The sequence below is a fragment of the Sus scrofa genome, chromosome 7 (genome assembly GCF_000003025.6).
Source record: "Sus scrofa isolate TJ Tabasco breed Duroc chromosome 7, Sscrofa11.1, whole genome shotgun sequence".
NCBI lineage: Eukaryota > Metazoa > Chordata > Mammalia > Artiodactyla > Suidae > Sus > Sus scrofa.
In genome coordinates this window covers 48281377-48303569 of record NC_010449.5, presented here as the reverse complement: position 1 = coordinate 48303569, position 22193 = coordinate 48281377, and the positions used below count along the sequence as shown (strand labels likewise).

Genomic DNA, 22193 nt, shown 5'->3' with positions numbered 1-22193 from the left:
GTTATGAGTGACACATCCACCTAAAAAAGGAAGAACTTTGATTGCAGAGATCCGGAATAATCTCCAAGACCCATTAATTGAAAAACAAGGTGCAAAAACCGCATATGTAGTAAAGTACCATTAATCCAAAATAAAAATCCATATGCAGTGGTATTTGCACATAGTTATGCAGAACTTCCCTTGAAGGATAAACAAGAAACTGGTAACATAGGTTGTCTCTGGGAAAGGAAACAGAGTAACTGGGGACAGGAAAGCAAGGGAAGACTTTTTACTTTAAGCTCTTACGGTTTTAAAATTTACCATATCCGTGTATTATCTATTAATATAATGGGTATAAAATAAAATTGGAATCAAAAAGGACACTGAAAGGATGAATAGTTTAATTAGCACATACCAGTTTAGAGGGTTGAGAATGGGTATTCTGCTGGTTTTCTACACTGCATCACAAATGATCACCAATTTAGCAGCTTAAAACAGCACACATTTATTACCTTATAGCCCCATGGATCAGGAGTCCAGGCAGGGCTTAGGCGGGTCTTCTGCTCATGGTCTCACGAGGCTGCAATCAAGGTGTTAAGTGGACTGCATTCTCACCTGGAGGCCTGACTGGGGAAGAATCCAATTCCAAGTTCATTCTGGTTGTTGGCAGAATTCACTTCTTCACAGCTGTATGACTGGGTGCCCCAGCTTTTTGCTGGCTCTGGTCTTGAGGCCAAGATTCTAGAAGAGAGATTTTTAAAAACTAATCATGGAGAAAAGCATCACAGAACGAGGAGCTAAACCTCAAAGCAAATCTGCTCACATCGCTCCCCAGGATGGGTCCCTGTGCCCCCAGGAAGGTGCTCAACCTCCTCAGGACATGATTCCAGGACCGCTACCCTCAAAAGACCTCACATCACCAATACAGACTCATCCAGCTCAGAGTCTACACTCCAGCCAGTCCAACAATACTTGCTGCTCCCAGAGAAGATTCTTTGGTGTCCCTGTCTTGAGAGATGATGGCTCCCCTCCCAAGCTGTCCTCCTCCACTGTCCTCCACATCCTCTGGCTCACCTTCTCAGTTCAGTTCAGTTGTCAGCTCTTCTGTGAAGCCTCTATCAGCCCCCAAGGAGTTAGTCCCACCCTCCCCTCCAGATCTCTCCCAGCACTTGTAACAACGTAGTTTTCACCATTTTCTGGGTACCTGATATGGTGCCAGGCACTGGGCTAAGCCCTAAGCATGCATCAGCTCTAGCTTTCATTAAAATTCCTGCTAGAAAACATACTATTCACTTTTCAAACAAGAAATAAAGACTTAGAGACCCTTTCTGGACCAGGCTTCCACAGCTGGGGATAGATCTGGACTCAAATCGAGGACTCTTCTCTTCCCACGACTTAAGTACATTATATAGGAATTCCTCCCCATATAGCCCAGTTTTTCCTAATCGCTTCTAGACATTGGTCCTTTGTAAGAAACACATTTATAGTACAATCTAGTACTCACCTACAAATATGAAGGTTTGGGGAAACAATGTATATCCCCTTTCTACTTTCAGTGGTCTCTGATCTTTTCTGTTTTATTTCATTTTCTTAAATACTAGTCAGAATCCACTAAATGGATTTCTTAATCCTAGATTTTAAACACTGCTCTGAGTTGGCAGCTCCTGCATTCACAGACCTCGCACAGAGCCTAGCACATAATCTAGGCGTTCAATCAATTCCCAGCCTGAGTTCCACTGAGTCAGTGCTCTGAGCTGGCCTCAGGAAAAAACTGATCCGTGAAGCCAGTAGACGAGGGCCCAGGGGCCCATCAGCCCCTACGGTGGATCCAGTCCTCCCAGTGGAAGACAGCAGAAGCTCCTGGATGAAAAGCTGGAAGTTGCCCCCGCCCTGGAACGCACTGTCAGTCAGTAGGTGCCAGGCAGCAGTACTGTGCAAGACTCCATGGCCCCCTGGCCAAAATCAGGGACCTGGTGTGGTAGTTGAACAGCCCAGGCCTGGGGACAGAGAGGAAGTGGCCAGGGAGTGGTCAGGGATGAGTGGCCTAGACCCAAACACCATTGGCGTCCTGTGCCTCCCCCATGGGTGGTGGCACTTACCAGTCAGGCAGTGACAGACAGGTGAGTTTCATCAGCCCTGAATTTTGCCTCTGACTAAACAAAGACTGAGCTAAGAAGCTGGATTCTAAATTTAGCACCAAACTCAGAAACGGGTGAACCGGCCCCCACCACCCGTATGGTACGGGAACTATGAGGATGCAGCTGCATTTATCCCCTCCACCTGGGCTGTTCTAGTGCCCAGGATTCCACTGCTGACCCACCCAGGGCTGCTGGGGGCACGCACAGTGGTGGTGGTGGAGGGGGTTGGCCAGAGACAGTGCCTTCTAGATCCTCCTCTAAAAGGCTGCTGTTCTGCTGGTGGAAGGAGATGGGGGCAGGCAAAATCCTTCATGTTTTCAAGGGCTGACAGGTGCCCTCCCCCGTTAGCCCCATCACTGCCCTGACCCTTCAGCTTCCCTAGTGCCCCTACCCCAGGCCCTGAGCTAAGCCTGGTCCCCATTGGCCCTAAGTAGGGTGGGGCCTTCACCCCACCCCATCTCAGTCCTCTTGGACTGAGGGGAGGTCCAGGGGCTAAGCAATGAGGACTCCTCCCCCAACATCAAGCCCTAAAAGCTTCTCCTCCAAGGGAGAGCATTGCATGTGTGCACAGCTCTTGAACCACAGACTGTAACCCCAAGTCCTCGGATCATCTCCCTTAATTCTCACACACACACAAAAACCCTGTCAGGGAGATACTTTGATGAACTCATTTTGCAGGTTGGAAACCTGAGGCTTGCAGAGGTTCATTCACCTGCTGGACATTATACAGGTGGGTCAGCACAATACCAGACCCTCACTCTTAAGGGCTCCACACTACACCGCACACCTCTGTGCACTAGGGCCTCCCCTGAACCCCAGCCACTGGATCTGAAGCTGGAACTCTACTCAGCTGTCACTACCACTGACCTCCCATAGCCTGCAAGCTAGAACCTGGGTTTAGATGAGGCTGGAGAGCCAACTGTCAGAGTGCCCATGTGGGCCTGGCATGTTAACTAGCTTCTCTGAGGCTCACTTTCCCCAGCTGTAAAAGAGGGGTGGCTTTGTAATGTGTCACCGCCACGGCTGGGCTGAACTACATTTCCCAGAATTCTCCTCCCTGTGTGTTTCTGGTTAGGATGGGCCACAGGAGACACGCCAGTGAGAGCTCTGGAGGCAAACGTGAAGCTGGCAGCCGTGGTATGTAGCATGTAGAGGTTGTTGTTTGCTCATCTGCCGGCTTACCTCTTTGGCGCGAGGCCTGAAACTCTTCCATCTTCCCCTGGTGCCCCCTTCAGCTTCTTCAACTTCTAGGCCAGGTCTACGTGTCCAGCAGCAGAAGAGCTGGCGGGCATCCTCTCTAGGACAGCCATCCCATCAAGGCTGAAGGCAGCAAGAACAGACATAGCTTTCAGCCCGTCCTGTTGTTTCTAGCTAGCGTCACCCCCCTCCTCCTGGCTTGCCTGGGACTTTTCCAATTTTAAAAAATAAAAATCTCACAGCTTGGGAACTACCTTGTTCCATTTTGTGCCTATGGGATCCAGCTGGTCCAGCATCAGATACAAATAAACAGCCTTACAGAGACTGACTAATCAGCCTCCATACAGCAAAGGTCAAACCCCTATAATTTGATAGGTAGATAAATAGATAGATAGACAGACAGACAGACAGATAGATGTTAACAGATGACAGGTGGTAACTGTTTGCCTCCTAGAGCTGTGAGCATAAAAGGAGATATTCATAGGCCCAGGGCCTGGCACAGAGGACTCAGTCAATACATAGTAGATGCTGTCGTCAATTTTGTGTGTGTGTGTGTGTGTGTGTGTGTGTGTGTGTTTAGGGCCACACCCACAGCATATGGAGGTTCCCAGGCTAGGGATCAAATCGAAGCAGTAGCCACTGGCTGACGCCACAGCCACAGCAACACAGGATCCAAGCCGTATCTGCAACCTACACTGCAGCTCATGGCAACGCTGGATCCTTAACTCACTGAGTGAGGCCAGGGATTGAACCCGCGTTCTCATGGATGCTAGTTGGGTTTGTTAACCACTGAGCCATGATGGGAACGCCCTCTCTTATTTAACAGGGGTCACAAACTGCTGGTGTGTAAGATGGTGGTGGCAATACCGGCTCCTCTGATCCTCAGAATCACAAGTTGTCGGTAAAATGAAACCGGAGCGATGGTGGTTATCTTTGGTGGGGGTGTTGACTGGGAGGCGGCGTGAGGGAGCCTCCTGGGGTACTATGGTCCATGTTTTGATGGAGGTGATGGTCACATGGGAGAAGCTTCAGTGAGCTGTGCACAGGGGACGTGTACACTTTACCGCAGTGTGTTCTGATTAGATAAAAATTGACATTTTTTCAACTGTGATGGAAGAACCACAAGAGCTATCTAAGGCCCCTCTGCCATCAGTTTAGTGCATGACCTCATGTAACTTCTTTGGACCACAGTTACCACATCCATGGAATGGGCAGGCCTTGCTACAGGTCAGGGACCTGGTGTACATGGCAGCCTTGCCTCCATTCTCTAGATCATTGTTTCAAGACCAGCAAGCAAAAAAAGAGGCAGCTACAGAGGAGGCTTGCTAGGAATTGAGGTCTGGTTGAAAGGGCCGGTGCTCCCTTTATGGGTGCCAGATGCTTGCCTTTCCAGGCGCTGTCCTTAGGACAAGGGCAACTGCCGGTTTGTGTCTCTGCCAGAAATACCTATGAAAACATTTCAGAAAGGCTATAATGCTAGAGATGAGCAGAAGGAATTAGAACTGCGAGGGAAGGTGCATGCCCAGGACTGGCCTTATCACCTGGGAGAAGAAAGGATGAAAAGGCCCATGATTTGTAGACTCACTATGTGCTGGGCTGAGCACAAAGTACTTCACAGGCACCATCTCCTTTTACCCAACAGTGAGATAATGCACAATCATGAAAAGTGAGATGCATGTAGGAACTGGGAAAGATTGTGTACTTCTTTACACATAGGCATTTTCTCATTTTTTACCATATCCAGCAAAAATACTATAGAAATTTAAAAGTGGAAAATGTATGATTGGCAAAGAAGCTATTTTTCTTGAAGGAGTGACTGTGCTCTGAATTCAGGAATCAGCCGAGCAGAATCCTGAACAGTCCTAAATTAACGCAAAGTTAGGCAGTTAGTGCACCTGCTGTATCACGTAGGGCCTGTGATTGTCCCTGTTGCCACGTGCTTGATTTCAACTTTGATTAACAGAAAACAGGCTTGGTTGGAGGCAGAGAGACCAGTCGGGAGGCTACTGCAATGGGAAAAAGCAAAAGCGCTATTAGACCCTGTTGCCATAGCGACAGCACAGCAAAGCGATTTTGCTGTTAACTCCTGAGAGAAAAGGTAGGACAGAAATTAATGTAAAGTTATAGTACAATTTGGATTGTGGGTATTTAACCTCCTTCCCCTCACACTCCTAAGAGGACACTCAGCATGTTTCCAGCCCTCTGAAACTATGCCCTCCTCTCTCTCTCTGTCCAGAAAGTATCTGACCGAATGAGAATACAGTATTTGGGGATGATCCCTAGATCTGCGCTTTCCAACCGTGTTAAAACCCCCCCGGGGACTTTGTTAAAATGCCGAGTCTGATTCAAAGGCAGGTCTGGGATGAGGTCCAAGATGTTGCATTTCTATCAAGCTCCCAGATGATGCCGAAACTGCCTGTCCACGGACCACACTTTGAGTAGTATCCGCCCCGGCCTAGACCCTTAAATCCTTGTAAAGGAAGAAACTGGAACATGCATGTCCTGTCCCCTGCTGTCTCCTCTGGGTCTAGCATGGTACCTGGTACAGAGGTGGGGAGGGGAAGGAGCAAGAGGCTCAATGCCTGTTATCTGAATGAATAGATGGACGAGTAGGTGAATACTGGATTCATTCACATGTTTATACTGGCCATCTTAATAAAAAAGTATTCCATACCCATAGTAAAATGTTAAAACATTATGAAAGAGCAAAGCTTCCTTCATGTCTGAGCTTCCGGTCACCTATTAATAGGGTTTTACTTATTTATTTTATCCTTCCAGAAAATACAGTGTATATATGTGTGTGTGTGCGTGTGTGTATAAAGATAAAGATATATCTTGTGTATACACACACACATACAAATATATATATCTTCTTGGCACAAATGGGAGCATACTCTGGGAACTGCTCAATCCCTTGTGGGTTTTTTCTTTTAAAGTATATACTGAGATTGTTCCTTGTCTGCACATGTGTATCTACTTTATTCTTTTAAACAGCCATGGAGTATTCTATTCAAAATATATTTAGTCTCTGCCCCTATGCTGTCTATTTCTGACTTTACAAGCCTTATGCCATCTCAAACTATGCTACAATAAAACACTTTTTATGGCTGCACCTGCAGCATATAGAAGTTCCCAGGCTAGGGGTCAAATCAGAGCTGCAGCTGCTAGCCTGCACCACAGCCACAGCAATGCTGGATCTGAGCCATGGCTGCGACCTATATCACAGCTCACAGCAACACTGGCTCCTTAACCCACTGAGCGAGGCCAGGAATCAAACCCATGTCCTGATGGATACTAGTCGGGTTCGTTAACCTCTGAGCCACAAAGGGAACTCCAATAAACACTTTTTACATATGCACTTTTGTGCATATGTGTACATGAAATTTATCTGTTGGATAAATTCCTGGATGTGGAATAGTGATGTCAAAGGGGGTGTATTTTTTATGATGTTAGACAATATTTAATTGCCCACACAAATTTTGCACTCTCACCAATATTTTATAACAATGTCTAATTCTCTACACTTTGAAATATTATCCACTTTTTAACCTTATCAATCTAAATGAAAAAAAAAAGTCTTAGAAATCTATACATAGAACTTCCATATGACCCTGCAATCCCACTCTTGGGCATCTATCTGGACAAAACTCTACTTAAAAGAGACACATGCGGAGTTCCCGTCATGGCGCAGTGGTTAATGAATCCAACTAGGAACCATGAGGTTGCGGGTTCGGTCCCTGCCCTTGCTCAGTGGGTTAACCATCCGGCGTTGCCGTGAGCTGTGGTGTAGGTTGCAGACTCGGCTCGGATCCTGCGTTGCTGTGGCTCTGGTGTGGGCCGGTGGCTACAGCTCCGATTCGACCCCTGGCCTGGGAACCTCCATATGCCGCGGGAGCGGCCCAAGACATAGCAAAAAGACAAAAAAAAAAAAAAAAAAAAAAAAAAAGAGACACATGCACCCGCATGTTCATTGCAGCACTATTCACAATAGCCAGGACATGGAAACAACCTAAATGTCCATCGACAGATGATTGGATTCGGAAGAGGTGGTATATATACACAATGGAATACTACTCAGCCATAAAAAAGAATGACATAATGCCATTTGCAGCAACATGGATGGAACTAGAGAATCTCATCCTGAGTGAAATGAGCCAGAAAGACAAAGACAAATACCATATGATATCACTTATAACTGGAATCTAATATCCAGCACAAATGAACATCTCCTCAGAAAAGAAAATCATGGACTTGGAGAAGAGACTTGTGGTTGCCTGATGGGAGGGGGAGGGAGTGGGAGGGATCGGGAGCTTGGGCTTATCAGACACAACTTAGAATAGATTTACAAGGAGATCCTGCTGAATAGCATTGAGAACTATGTCTAGATACTCATGTTGCAACAGAAGAAAGGGTGGGGGAAAAACTGTAATTGTAATGTATACATGTAAGGATAACCTGACCCCCTTGCTGTACAGTGGGAAAAAAAAAAAAAAAGTCTACAGCCATACCACCATGAACACACCCGATCTCATCACATTTTCACTAAATTTGAATGAGATTGTCCGCCTTTTCACATTTCTATGCCATTATATTAACTAGTAAAGTGTTATTTTATTTAGGGAAGTTATCGATTTTTGTATATTGATTTGGGAACCAGCAGGCTCACTGAATTCTCTTACTGTTTCTAATGGCTTTTTTCAGTTGATTCCTTGGGCTTTCCCAGTACATGATCGTAGCACTTGGAAATAATAATTTTGTCTCTTCCTATGCAATTTTTATACTCACTTCTTTTCTTATTGACTAGGACTCTAGAAAAACTATTAGAAAACACTGGTGAAAGCAGAGATCCTTATCTTACTCCTGACGTTTAATCATGTTAATGGGTTTCCATCCTCAAGAACAATGCTGACTTTTGGCTTGAGATGTAGTTTTGTTGTATCAAGGAAATATCTGTATTGTTAAGAGTTTCCTCAATTCCTATTTCATTAAACCTCTTTTAAATATCAAGAATGATAATAAATGAAGTACAAGAAAAACATTACCTAGTATTGAAACATTTTTAACTCCTAGAGTAAACCACTTGTTCATGCTTCTGTCTTTCTTTTAATGTGCTATTAAAGGAAATGTCTTTCTTTTCATTGTTTCCATTTACTATTATGCTATTAGGATTTCATATGGCTCTTCATAAGTGAAGTTCATCTCTATTACTCTTTTTTTATGCTTCTTCGGATTTGAAATCTATACCATGCTGGTTTAAAGCAAAATCTGTAATGCTTCTTTTGTGGTCCTCAAACCTTGTTTAAAAGACCTTGTATCTAAAATTTGGAACAGGAGTTCCCGTTGTGGCATAATGGAAATGAATCCAACTAGTAGCCATGAGGATGCAGGTTCAATTCCTGGCTTTGCTCAGGGAGTGGGTGGGGGATCTCGCATTGCCGTGAGCTGTGGTGTAGGTCACAGATGTGGCTCGGATCCAGCGTGGCTGTGGCTGTAGGGCAGGCCAGCAGCTGTAGCTCCAATTCCACCCCTAGCCTGGGAACTTCCATATGCCATGGATGCAGCCTTAAAAAGCAAAATTAATTAATTAATCAATCAATCAATTAATTAAAATATGGAACAGATGATCCTATCTAAAAACAACAAACAAACAAAAAGCAGAAACAGATCATGGCCAAGAAGAGCAGGCTTGGGATTCCCAGGGCCGGGGGGTGCAGGGAGGGGAGGGAGTAGGATGGATGGGCATTTCGGGGGTTTGAAGGATACAAACTGTTACATTTGGAATGGATGGGCAATGGGATCCTACTGCACAGCACAGGGAACTGTGTGTGATTGGGTCACTTTGTTGTACAACAGAACTTGTAATTCTACTAAAACATTGTAAATCTACTATACTTTAATAATAATAAAATAACAAAATAAAATAAATAAAAAATAAAAATAAAACCTTCTGTGTATATACAACAAAGAAAACATTTTTAAAAAGAGAAAAAGACCTGTGAAGTCGTAAATGCCCAGCAATGGGGGACGATTAAATGTCTTTGCCTGGAATGTTATGAGGCTGTTTAACTGTCTCAGCTGGGCAGACTGGGGACCAAATAGCTCTCTGGCAAGTTTCACGCTTCATTCCTCGCCAATCCATTGGTTGACTTCAGTTCTATCTATAATACAATCAATTTTGGAAATGTACACTTTCCTAAAAGGTAATCCGGCTTTTTTCATATTTATTTACATAAAGACAAGAAAAGCATTTTTAAAAAACTTACCCAATTTCCTCTGTACCTATGATTATTTTTCCATTCTCATTTCTAATTTTGTGTATTTGTGCTTTCTCCCTTTTTGTCTTTCTCCCTTTTAGTAACTTAATCTATTTCATCCTGTGTATGTTTTTATCAACTTACCTAGCTCTTGGATTTATGTTCTAGTGTCCTATTTTTTGATCCAGTTATTTTTTTCACTTTTATAAATCTTTCATTTCTTTTCCTTGCATTTTTTATTATTTTTCCAACTTCTTGGGTTGTAATAATTAGCTAATTTTCACCCCTTCATGCTTAGTAATGTAGGACTCTGAAAACAGCTTAAGCTGTTGTCCACTATAGCATGTATCGGCTATTTAAATCTGAATTCATTAAAATGAAATAAAACTGAAAATTCAGTCCCCCAGAGCATTAGGGACATTTTAATGATTCAATAGCGGTGTTCCTACTGTGGTGCATCAGAAACACATTCGACTAGGAACCATGAGGTTGCAGGTTCAATCCCTGGCCTCGCTTAGTGGGTTAAGAATCTGGTGTTGTCGGAGTTCCTGTCGTGGCGCAGTGGTTAACGAATCCGACTAGGAACCATGAGGTTGTGGGTTCGATCCCTGCCCTTGCTCAGTGGGTTAAGGATCCAGCGTTGCCGTGAGCTGTGGTTTAGGTCACAGACGCGGCTTGGATCCCTCATTGCTGTGGCTCTGGTGTAGGCCGGTGGCTACAGCTCCAATTCGACCCCTAGCCTGGGAACCTCCATATGCCTGGGAACCTCCATATGCCGCAGGAGTGGCCCAAGAAGTGGCAAAAAGACAAAAAAAAAAAGAACAAGAAGAAGAAGAAGAAGAATCTGGTGTTGTTGTGAGCTGTGGTGTAGGTCTGTAGGTCTCAGACACGGCTCGGATCCTGCGTTGCTGTGGCTGTGGCGTAGGCCGGTAGCGGTAGCTCTGATTAGACCCCTAGCCTGGGAACCTCCATATGCCGTGGGTGCAGCACTAAAAAGAAAAAAAAAAAAAAGAAAAAGAAAAAGAAAAGGAAAAAGAGATTGAATAGCCACACATGGCCAGTGGCTACTGTATCGGACATCCCAGATGTAGAACATTTCTTTCCATTGGACACCGACGCTAGAGAATAGTGTACATAATAGTTATACAGGTTCAAATGCCTCCAGTTACAAGTAATAAAAACCCAACTCAAACTCATTTAAAGCCCTAAAGAGAAAACATGAGCTTGGTACCTGTGATGCCCTGGAGTACAGGTGGCTTCAACAGAGCTGGATTTACTGCTTTGTTTCTCCCCATTTTTGATCCTCCTTGTCCTGGCTTTCTCAGATCATATTATCAGGGTTCTTTTGCCCTCTCCTTCTTCCAGCTCTCTTTCCCTCTGTTTGGCTTTTGTCTGCTCATCTTATTAACCAGGTAGCAACCGATGTAGTGTAACAGTTACAGCCTCAAGCTACAAAGTCAGACTTCCTAAATGTGAACCCTTGTCCTACCATGAATATAAGGGATCCACGACGTTATCTCTCTATGGCTCAATTTCCTCATTTCTAAAATGAGGACATAATAAAACCTAACTCACAGAGTTGTTGCATAGAGTAAATGAGAAAGCATTTACAGCACTTAGAACAGCACCTGGTACACAGTAAGTACTCAAGAAATAGTAGCTGTTATACAAATGACTCATGTTCTCTCCATGTGGCAGGCTATTTGGCCACTGGCAGCTGCAGGCTCAAGTTATCCAAGCCTTGCAGAAAAGACAGTCGGAGTTCCTGTCGTGGCTCAGCAGTAATGAACCTGACTAGTATCCAAGGATGCAGGTTCGGTCCCTGGCCTCGCTCAGTGGGTTAAGGATCCAGCTTTGCCATAAGCTGTGGTGTAGGCTGCAGTCGTGGCTCAGATCCTGCATTGCTGTGGCTGTAGTGTAGGTCAGCAGCTATAGCTCCAATTCGACCCCTAGCCTGGGAACTTCCATATGCTGCATGTGCTGCCCTAAAAAGCAAAAAAAGAAAAGAGTCTTTTCTCCACTAGCTGAAAAACCTCAGCTAGGACTATGGTAGCCCAATTTGGGTCAAGTGCTCATCTTTAAAACAATCGCTATGGCCCAGAGCAATGGCTGCTCTCGATTGTACAGACCTAGGTCATGTGCCCCCCCACCCCGTTCTGCAGCCAAAATCGTATTAGTTACCATAATTAATCACACCAAAATAATAGTTTGAGGCAGAGACAGTTTTCCAAAGAAAAAGCGGGTTATTTTTATCAGAGAAAGGATGTGGAAAACTATGCTGTGTAGTCAGAAACTCAAGCAGAGTCTCCTACAACTCACCCCTTACATGCCTAATATGTGTGCTCACACACATGTACACATATGCACACATTTCTTCCCATGAATATAAATTTTAAATATTCGCCTAACACTATTCAACCCTCCTACATACATCAAATATATACAAACACATGTGCATTTCTCTCAGTCAGATCTGGATGTGACTCCTGACGGTCACACACCTATGATTAAATGATACATTTAACCACCCCTAAATACACTCAGTATACAATGGTGGAGGAAGAATAGCATGCGCATGCATGTGCGCACGCACACACACACACACACACACACACTCCTACCTGTTGAGAACAGGGAAAAGAGGAAAACAAGAAGCAGAGTCTCTAATCAATAGTGTAAAGCCACATCCTCTACACAAGGATTACAGGTGTTCCATTGTCTAGCCATGGGGCAAATTTCTTGGTGTCACTACAGATGCCCCAAATTTTGCCTATTGAGAAAATTTCCCTTGTCCATTATTCTCCATGACACCAGGGGATGGGAAAGGACTTTCCTTCTATACTACTCTAAAAGCCTATTTCCTGTTGATAACTATGGGGTCCTGGGAGTTTTCTTTGGGTTTGAGCAATCACGGACCCACTTTGCCAGTTTGGGGCTATTACATCACACAAACATCTTTAAAATTGTAATCTTCCGCCAGAAAAAAAAAATTGTTTTCTGATGTCTCCTTTGAGCTGGACTTTCCACAAGAGAAATCCTGCCAAGTTAAGGTCTTTGAATCTGAACCCCTCTAGTGTCATTTCTCTCACTTAAAAAAAAAAATCCTTCCAGAAAATTTGGACTGAACTGACTTTTGGTAAACAGACTTTTGGTGGATTCTTATGTTGAATCTGAATTTCTTCTGAAATGTTTACAGAACAACCTGATTTAAGCATACTTGAAAATAACACAATGAAAACATTTTTCTAAGATAACCAAACCTTAGTTCCCCTCAGAATCACATGGAAGCAGAAAAACCCACCCACTGTCCAGGAGTTCAATGAAGAATAAAGATCTTCTTTTTGTACCATAGAAGATGACTGAGAGGCACAGTCTTAAGTATATTGTCAGCCATTTCTGCCATAATAATTCAAAGTTAGCTAGCACTCTGTTTGAAAACCATAAAATGTCAACGTACTAAACTTTGGGGCACAGTCTCTAACACTGGACTTCTAACTGCATTCCTGTCTGTAGGAGACCAGTTTCCCAGCCCCCTTCGTCATATCTGAGTGTTTGTACAAAACAAATAAGTTCCTAAGTACATACATTAACCATGCTTCTGTTGGATGGATATACTCTCCTCTGACCGGGCAGTCTGGCCACTATCTGATTCTTTTGATCAGCACAGACGACTGTATTGATCAGGGTTCCTAGATGCAAGCAACAGAGACCTGCGTAGCTGATTAAACAGCAAAGGACTTCATTAAAGGCGAGGGCTTTGCTCTCTGAATTGCTGGGAAATCTTAGCCTGGAGTCTAAGATTCCTAGATCAATGACAAAAACCACACCACAAAACTGTCCTGTGGATGAACACACCCCCACTGCTGCCACCTCCACTGCCCCACTGTGGACACTCCACCTCACAGTCACCCCACCTCTGAAAGTCAGATGCCTGCAAAACGGATTCTTACCCAAGAGCCTCTCCTTCGCCTTTCTCCTTTTCAAATGAAAGCCTCAAGCCAGCGAGTCTGATGAGTAGATATAAGGTCATGTGTCTGTGTTGAACACCAAGCAAGCCAGGGAAGTAAGTTTTCAAGGTTCTTCTTTAGGAAAGAAGGTGGGACTTATAAGGCTGGACATTCTCTGAATGTAGCTACATGGCTCAAAAGGCTGTAAGCACCCATGGAATGTGGTCAATGACCACTATGATCCTCAAACTACATTTTTAGCCAAGAAATCCACATCTGGAAATCTAATCATATAACTGCCAAAATTCCATACTTTTAGAAGACTACAGACTATCCCATGGATAAATGCAACTGAGACTGAGAAATCTCTCTCTTCCTTCTTCCCCCAAATCTTATTAAGTTGGCTCTAAATAAACCACTGTTGAATGAATGCCATGATGAACAAGCTTGGTTTAGAAGACAGTAATGAGACATCTCTTTCAGGCAGAGAATTTGAGACTTTCTTGGCATTCAGGCCTCCTGTTTCTGCCTAGTATACCAGGTTGGTTATTCTTAATGAGACTGGTCACCTGATTTCAGATTGCCCTGTTTTGGTTAGATGGGGTCCCTTAAAGGCTGTGCCTTTTTGCCTTTTTCCCCCTTCTGAATATCAGGAGCTGCAGTTACATCTCAGTGTTGATTCCAGGGCTGCCTTTTCTTTAGCATCTGGACAAATCTTTCAATGCATTCACCAAGACGGTGGCAGGTGACAGATCAAGACTTTTCTTAGAGTCCCTCCTTGGGAGTCACGATCACCATGGAAGCTGCTCTAAGAGGGAACATCGTCTTCTATCCCATTCCACTCCTGACTAGCAGCACCTCCGCGGAAAGTAGATTAAGTTGTGGTGGATAATAAAGAACATTTGTCAATCCTCCTACAGAGATAGGATTCAATATGAAAGAACGATGTTATTTGAAAAAGAGTGGGTCTTCATTTGCATACCATGATCCCTAAAGGCTCTTCTGGAGCATCCCTATCCAAATTTGATATGTAGGTTGAAAGAGAACAGACCAGATTCTAATTTCTACCTCCCCCTACCTCAACATCACCAGCATAGGACGAGAATGAACTAAGTCGATTTGATCATGTATATTGGTGGCCTGAACCACACAAATCTATTCATTTATTTTTCTTTTGTCCTGAAATTAATGTTTAAACACACAGACAATAAAAGCAGCCATCTCCTGCCTTTCTTCTTGCCATTTCCATATTTTTAGCTGATCTGGCCCTTACTTCCATATCATGATATAACAGGCTTCCACTACTCAATTTATCAATTCACAGCATGGTTGAGGTTTTGCTCTATTAGATGACAGTGTAGCTGTCTAAAACCTCTGCCTTCTCTCTGCCATTCTCCAAGGTCCTAACACAGTCATAGCACAAGTTACAGTTCTTCTTTTGGATACTTTTGTCAATATGAGCAATAAACTAACACTGTATTTCCTGTTCCATCAAGTTCTTCCCCTTTTCAAGAAGAGAAGCTCAGTAATCCTTGGTTCCCTTTTGCTGTTTTCCTTTTCCTCTGTATTTCTATTTTTTCCAGCGGTGCTTTTACCTTTGCATTTTAACACTAATAGCATGCACATTCTGTTCTGTAACAAAAAGTAAGTTGTCTTTGCCTTGTCCATAGGCTGCAACTAAATGCTTAAGTTCAATAAGCAGTGTTTATATGCTTAGGGTTCTGGGACAGTCATTCACTATGGAGTGAGGATTCTACCCACTCTTTCACAGGTATTTGCTTCTCCTAAAGTTTATATGTTTACATTCTGCTCTATGTTCTATTACCAATTTTTCCATTTTTTCCACACACTCAATAATATCACCTAGGCAATCAGGTCCCCCTTGTCTCCAAGGACCTCTCTCTCTCAGAGCACTCTGCCCAACAATCCTCTGGCTTTTTCTTCACTGATTTTCTGGATTGATTTCTCACTTTCCTGGATCCCAGTTCTTTGCTATCTTTGGTTAACTCTTTGGCAGCACATTCTAAAATAGACTTCCCCCCAAAAAAGTGGATGTAGAAGCTAACATCTCAGGGCCCCTGATTTTCTGAAAAGCTCTTAATCATACCCTCTAATCTTAGTTTGGCTGGGTATAGAATTTTAGGTTAAAATGTTTTCCTCCAACCAAAACAGGAAATCACACAGGCTGACTGCAGAGATGTGAGACTCCAGCTGTCTTCTACTAAGCCAGACATTAAAAAGACTTCCAAAAATGTTATTTTTCATTAAAATGTTATTTATGTTAACATATAATGGGTTTATTACTTTTAAATGGATCAATGCTTTAAAAAAAAACTTTTTAGGAGTTCTCTGGTGGCTCAGAAATTTAAGGATACAGCATTGTCGCTGCAGCAGCTTGGGTCACTGCTGTGAGGCGGTTTCAATCCCTGGCCCAGGAATTTCCATATGCCATGGGTGTGGCAAAAAAAACCTACCTTTTTGAATAATAATTTTTCTTCAAAACTTGGAAGACATTGTCCTATTTGTCCGGAATCCAGTGCTGCAGGTGAGAAAGCCCTGCTAACCCAACTCTTGTCCTCTTGAGATAATGGGTATTATTTCTGGAGACTTTTAAGCTCTTCTTAGTGGCCTGACATGACAAAACAGTATGGTGAGGTAGTAGTGGTCCATCTTTCCTTGGTCTTGTCCACTTGGTGTGCCCTCCTAAACAAAATATCTGTGTCATCAGCTCAGGAAAATAATCCTGTTATTTTTTATTATTTTCTTCCCTTTGTTTTCCCTGTTCTAGCTTCCTAGAATTCCTTAATCAGATGTTGACCCTCCTTGACTGATTCTCTTTTCCTCCTCTTTGTCTTTTTATTCAACTTCATGTTTATCTTCCATCTCTTCTTTTGAACTTTCTTTCGGTGACAGCATTCTTAATCTCTAAGGGCTTTATTTTTCCCTAGCCATTACTTTTTCATGGCATCCTGTTCTTGGTTAATGAATACATCTTCTAGAGTCTCTGGGGAGATGAATTCAAGGTCTGGTTTTTTTAAGTTCCCTTGTGTTCCCCCAAGTTAAGCCATTTGTGCAGGGTCATTTTCTCCAATTATTTGGTTTCTGTCTTTCATGCATCAAGATCTCTTCAAATGCTTGATGGTTCTAGTTTTTCCTTCATATACAAAAATGAAACAATAAGAAAGCTGAGAGAAAGAGAGAGTTCTATGCCTTCTTCTGGCCTTGTTAGCTTAGGGTAACAAGCAGAGAACCAGTTGGTGATCTACAAGGGTGACTCCTACACACCAGATGGGATGTTCTTGGCTCAGTGCCACTCAATTTCTTTACAGAGAGCCCTCTGCAGTATTTCTTTTCCCCTGAAGAACAGTCTCCTGGATGAGTGCATGCAATCTGGAGGAACAGGAAATGGGAGATCACTTCCTACAAGTAAAGATGTTCACTCACTGAAGCCTAGCCTCCTGTCACAGCTCCCACCCCACCCCCAAGCCCTCCAATGCTCCCCATGAGCTTGGGGTTAGCGCCTGCAGCTCTAAAAGGACATTATTCCAGGAGGTGGCGCTCTTAACAGATGACTGTCTTCTTCATACAGATTGTCTCTGCTCCATTAAAAACCAGAGGGGGTTCCTACTGCTTTCCCTCTGTTGCAAAAACTCAAATATCCCAGCTTACCCCTCGCCTCCTCAGAGCAGTTCCTCGGAGCTTCTTGAGATGCTGTCTCCCGGGCGTAAGTCCTAATTTCACCCCAAATAAAACGTAACTCTCAAAAAAAAAAAAAAAAAAAAAAAAAACCAAAGGGATCAGGAGCTTGGGGTTATCAGATACAACTTAGAATAGATTTACAAGGAGATCCTGCAGAGTAGCATTAAGAACTATGTCTAGATACTCATATTGCTATAGAACAAAGGGTGGGGGAAAAATGTATACTCCCCATCTGTACAGCGGGGGAAAAAAAAAAAAAAAAAAAAATCTTCAGGAGTTCCCGTCGTGGCGCAGTGGTTAACGAATCCGACTAGGAACCATGAGGTTGCGGGTTCGGTCCCTGCCCTTGCTCAGTGGGTTAACGATCTGGCGTTGCCATGAGCTGTGGTGTAGGTTGCAGACGCGGCTCGGATCCCGCGTTGCTGTGGCTCTGGCGTAGGCCAGTGGCTACAGCTCCGATTCAACCCCTAGCCTGGGAACCTCCATATGCCGCGGGAGCGGCCCAAGAAATAGCAACAACAACAACAACAACAACAAAAAGACAAAAAAAAAAAAAAAATCTTCAATCATTAGCAGAAAAAAAAAAAATTAAAAAAAAAAACAAACCCAAAGTCTCAGAGTTCCCACTGTAGCTCAATGGGTTAAGAACTTAACTAGTTTCCATGAGGATGTGGGTTTGATTCCTGGCCTTGCTCAGTGGGTTAAGGAAGCAGGATTGCCATGAACTGTGGTGTAAGTCGCAGACACAGCTTCAATCCCGTGTTGCAGTGGCTGTGGTGTAGGCTAGCAGCATTGGACCCCTAGCCTGGGAACTTCCGTATGACGCAGGTGTGGCCCTAAAAAAAAAAAAAAAGCAAAGTCTCTACTTAAAGTAGCTTCTGTTGACAGTATAATGACTCTTATCAAAAAGATTCTATTCTGCCCCCTCTCCATATTATTTTCTTCTCTTTATCCTGTACCTCCTCCTCCTCGCCCTCCTCCTCATTCTTCTTTCTGCTCCAGCCTATAAGCTGGCCAAGAGCAGCCGCTGGCACTTGCTTCATTCCTTCTCAGGCCTTCAGAGATTGTTAAAAATAATAAACTCCCAGCTATTGCTGATCGTGGCACTTGCGTGTTCACAATCCATCAGGTGGCATCTTTTCACACTGCAACAGCTTCATCATAATTACCAAAACCAAGGATTTTATTATACATTGAGTGTGCTCCTGCCATATGGTTTTGAAAGACAAGTCATTTCTCAGAAGAAAGACTACTTTAGGAAATGTGAATGTTTAAAATTCCCCCACAGCATTATAGCTTTTTGAAGTTCTTTTGCTTCCTAATACAAGCTTCTGGCAACTTCTCCTGCTTGAGGATGCATTTGGAATGCAATTCTTTCTGTTCAAAACATCTCAACCCCACTCCCCCCAGTCTTTGGGCAGGCCTGAACTTTGGGTCTAGGCCAGGCTCTGACATCAGCCTGAGGCACATAGCCCTGCTTCAGGAATCTTCTTGTCACCCCTTCTCTGCCTTTTGTCTAAATGCCAACAGCTCGGGGCAGCTCAGTTCTCAATTCGACTGTTGGGTAAAAGCCTCATTGGCTTGAGTTCCTGGTTCCATAATGTCACAAGTCATCATGTTTCCCAAAGCTTGAGAAAAGATGTTCCCACCAGGAGATACTTGAAAAGTGGGAAACTTAGGAAAACTGAAACACGAGACTACATTAGGCTAGATTTTTTTCCCCAGAATTTAAGGTAGTTCTATTCAGTGCTTGGAAAAGTCAGAATAGACCAAGAGCTCAATGTAAAAAGACTCCACCTAAAACATCTGAGGATCTAGGAAGCCAGGCAGTAAGTCAAGCTCAGAAATACAAAAGTCTCTTTCAAAGCTTTGAGAGGATGGTGCTAAATGGTAACCACAGAAATAAACAGACCCGTGTGCTAGCCTCCCTTGCTGAGGGCCTACTATGTGCCAAGCTCTTTGCAGGCTGAGGGTTCAGGAATAAACAGGCAGATGAGGTCATTGCTCTTAAAGATTTTGTATTCTAATAGGGAGAGGTTAAGAAAATGAAAGAAGAGAAGAAAAATGTCAGCTGCTGATAAAAGAGTTTTCTGCCTGGACTTAACGCTCACTCTTTCCTAGGCGGTGACAGCAGGTGGTTATAGGTAAACTGAACACAGGTTTTCTGAAATAAACTCTTGAAGGGCCACAATTTGCAGAGATGCAGGCTGGCACGGCACATACTCCAAGGGTGTCATCCACACAGGCAACAGTGTGAATGTGCCCCCTGGAGCTGTGACAGGTGCCTAGATGCTCCCTAACTTGTGCGATGTGTTGCAGAATTAGCATCTTAGGTCTAGGTTGAGCCTGACATACCAGTTGATTCTTTGGTTATTTTGAAAGACAAAGGAAAAGACCCTCCATATTCTCTGGTCCGGAACTCCAGCATTTCCTAGTCTGATGGAGGAGGAGCACTTCCAGTGCTGATTCTAAACAGAAGCCTCACCTTCTGTTTAGGTGGAGTAAATGGAGAGAAAGCTGGACTTAGTTTCCTTCTCCTTCTATAACTCCCCAGTACCTTCCTCAGGAGCTTTTAACAAAACCTCATAATGATATCCTCCATGAGTGCTGTTTTTAAAATGTTTGGTTCTGGTGCATTGGGGCAATATAATTAAAAACAAATCTCCCTCTTCACACAGGTAGAGGAGACAGAAAACAATTTTATTACTGAATATGCATTAAACCAGAATGTGACACACATCTCAGGCAATCTGCTTAGAGATGGCAAAGACAAAAAGGAATCTCATTCTTTTTTTATTTTATTTTTATTTTTTATTTTTATTTATTTATTTATTTATTTATTTATTTATTTTGCTATTTAGGGCTGCACCTGTGACACATGGAGATTCACAGGCTAGGGGTTGAATCAGAGCTGCAGCTGCCAGCCTATGCCACAGCCACAGCGACTCAGGATCCAAGCCGCCTCTGCGACCTACACCACAGCTCATGGCAACACTGAACAGGACCAAGGATCAAACCCTCATCCTCATGGATACTAGTCAGGTTTGTTCACCCCTGAGCCTCATCAGAAACTCCCAAGAATCTTATTCTTTTATATGGCTGAGCAGATACAATCAATTACATACATGATCTCAAGATAAGACAAAGAATAACTAGCTCTCAAGTAAATAGACTTGGACAGCATCACTGGTCACACATAATTCATCTTAAATTCGCTTGATAGTTGGGGTAATGACTATGATAGCTCACTGGCTTTGTACAAAGGAAAAATAAACTCCTCATCACCTTAGGACAGGAGACAGTTTTGCAATTTGGAGGCTTCTGTCCTCCCAGAGAAAAAGGAGATGGGCCACCATCTTCCTCAAGGATGACATTTCAAAGAGATGGTTCCCATGTCCTTGAGAAAGACACTCCTGGACCACAAAGCTGGAAAGAGGCTTATTTAGCTTCTAAAGAAGACGTGCATCTGTTTCAAAGAGACAGAGGAACAAGTTACAATTACAAGGTTTCTAAAGTAAATGCTCTAAGAAAAGGGAAGGGGGAGCCTCCTCTTTTTCAACAAGGAGGACTAAGCCTCTTTTAATTTGTATTTGCCTTTGCTGGGGGATGAAGAAACTATTGGCAAAACTTTGGTTTAAAAGGGTTCTTTTATGCTCAGCATCGCTAATTATTAGAGAAATGCAAATCAGAACTACAGTGAGATACCAGCTCACACTGGTCAGAATGGCCATCATTATTAAGTCTACAAATAACAAATACTGGAGAAGGTGTGGAGAAAAGGGAACCCTCCTACACTGTTGGTGGGAATGTAAATTGGTACAACCACTATGGAAAGCAGTATGGAGGTATCTCACAAAACTAAATATAGAACTACCATATGACCCAGCAATCCCACTCCTGGGCATATATCCAGACAAAACTATAATTCAAAAAGATACATGCACCCCAATGTTCAGAGCAGCACTATTCACAATAGCCAAGACATGGAAGCAACCTAAATGTCCATCAACAAATGAAGAGATTAAGATGTGATACATATATACAATGGAATACTACTCAGGCATAAAAAAGAATGAAATAATGCCATTTGCAGCAACACGGATGCAAATAGAGATTCTCATACTAAATGAAGTAAGTCAGAAAGAGAAAGACAGATACCGTATGATATCATTTATATGTGGAATCTAAAATACAGCACAAACCTATCTGCAAAACTTTATCTAAGATTGACAGACATGGAGAACAGACTTGTGGCTGCCAAGGGGGAGTGGGAAGGGAGGGGGATGGATTGGGAGTCTGGGGTTAATAGATGCAAACTACTACATTTAGAAAGGATAGACAGTAAGGTCCTAGTATATAGCACAGGGAACTAAATCCAATCTCCTGGTATAGACCATGATAGAAAATAATATTTAAAAAAAATATGTATATATATATATATATACTTATATATGACTGAGTCACTTTGCTGTGCAGCAGAAATTGGCACAACACTGTAAATCAACTCTAGTTGAATACAACAAATAAAAAATAAAATGATCCCTTTAAAAACTAAATTATGAAATGCTCTTAAGGGGGAAATTTTTAATTTCTTAAAGAAGGATTTCCAGGGGAAAGTAAAGTCACTACTCTTGTTGATATAAAGCCACTTTAGGCAAAACGGTTTGCGCATTTTTAAGTAGCTTCAAAAGTCAGCCATTGCGCAACCAACAGCAGTTGCTATAGCAGCAAAAGTTGGTGTTATTCTAATCTACTTGGTGATGAATTGTTTGGAGCTGATGCTCGGTGCAGGAAGCCATGTTCTGTGTGGAGTTGTTAGTTTTTGCACCATATTATGGGCAGGAACAGGCTGAGCGGACTATGTGGAAATCAGGGTGTAAAAGTAGGGCAGGCACAACATGAGGTCTGAGCAGCCGTGAGTCAGAAATCAGAGAAACCTTGAAAATTAGAAGCGCTTGGGTTCCCTCTCTCCAACCAGT

General features: G+C 43.2%; 1 long non-coding RNA gene across 1 annotated transcript in view; it reads right to left on the bottom strand.

The window, feature by feature from the left end:
• LOC110261543 overlaps positions 274–22193 on the bottom strand; it is a 30246-nt gene continuing 8326 nt past the window's right edge. The window contains exons 3-4 of the long non-coding RNA XR_002345767.1: positions 3300–3437; positions 274–720 (exon numbers count right to left, since the gene is read on the bottom strand). This is a non-coding gene — a long non-coding RNA (uncharacterized LOC110261543). The remainder of the gene's footprint in view (positions 721–3299; positions 3438–22193) is intronic.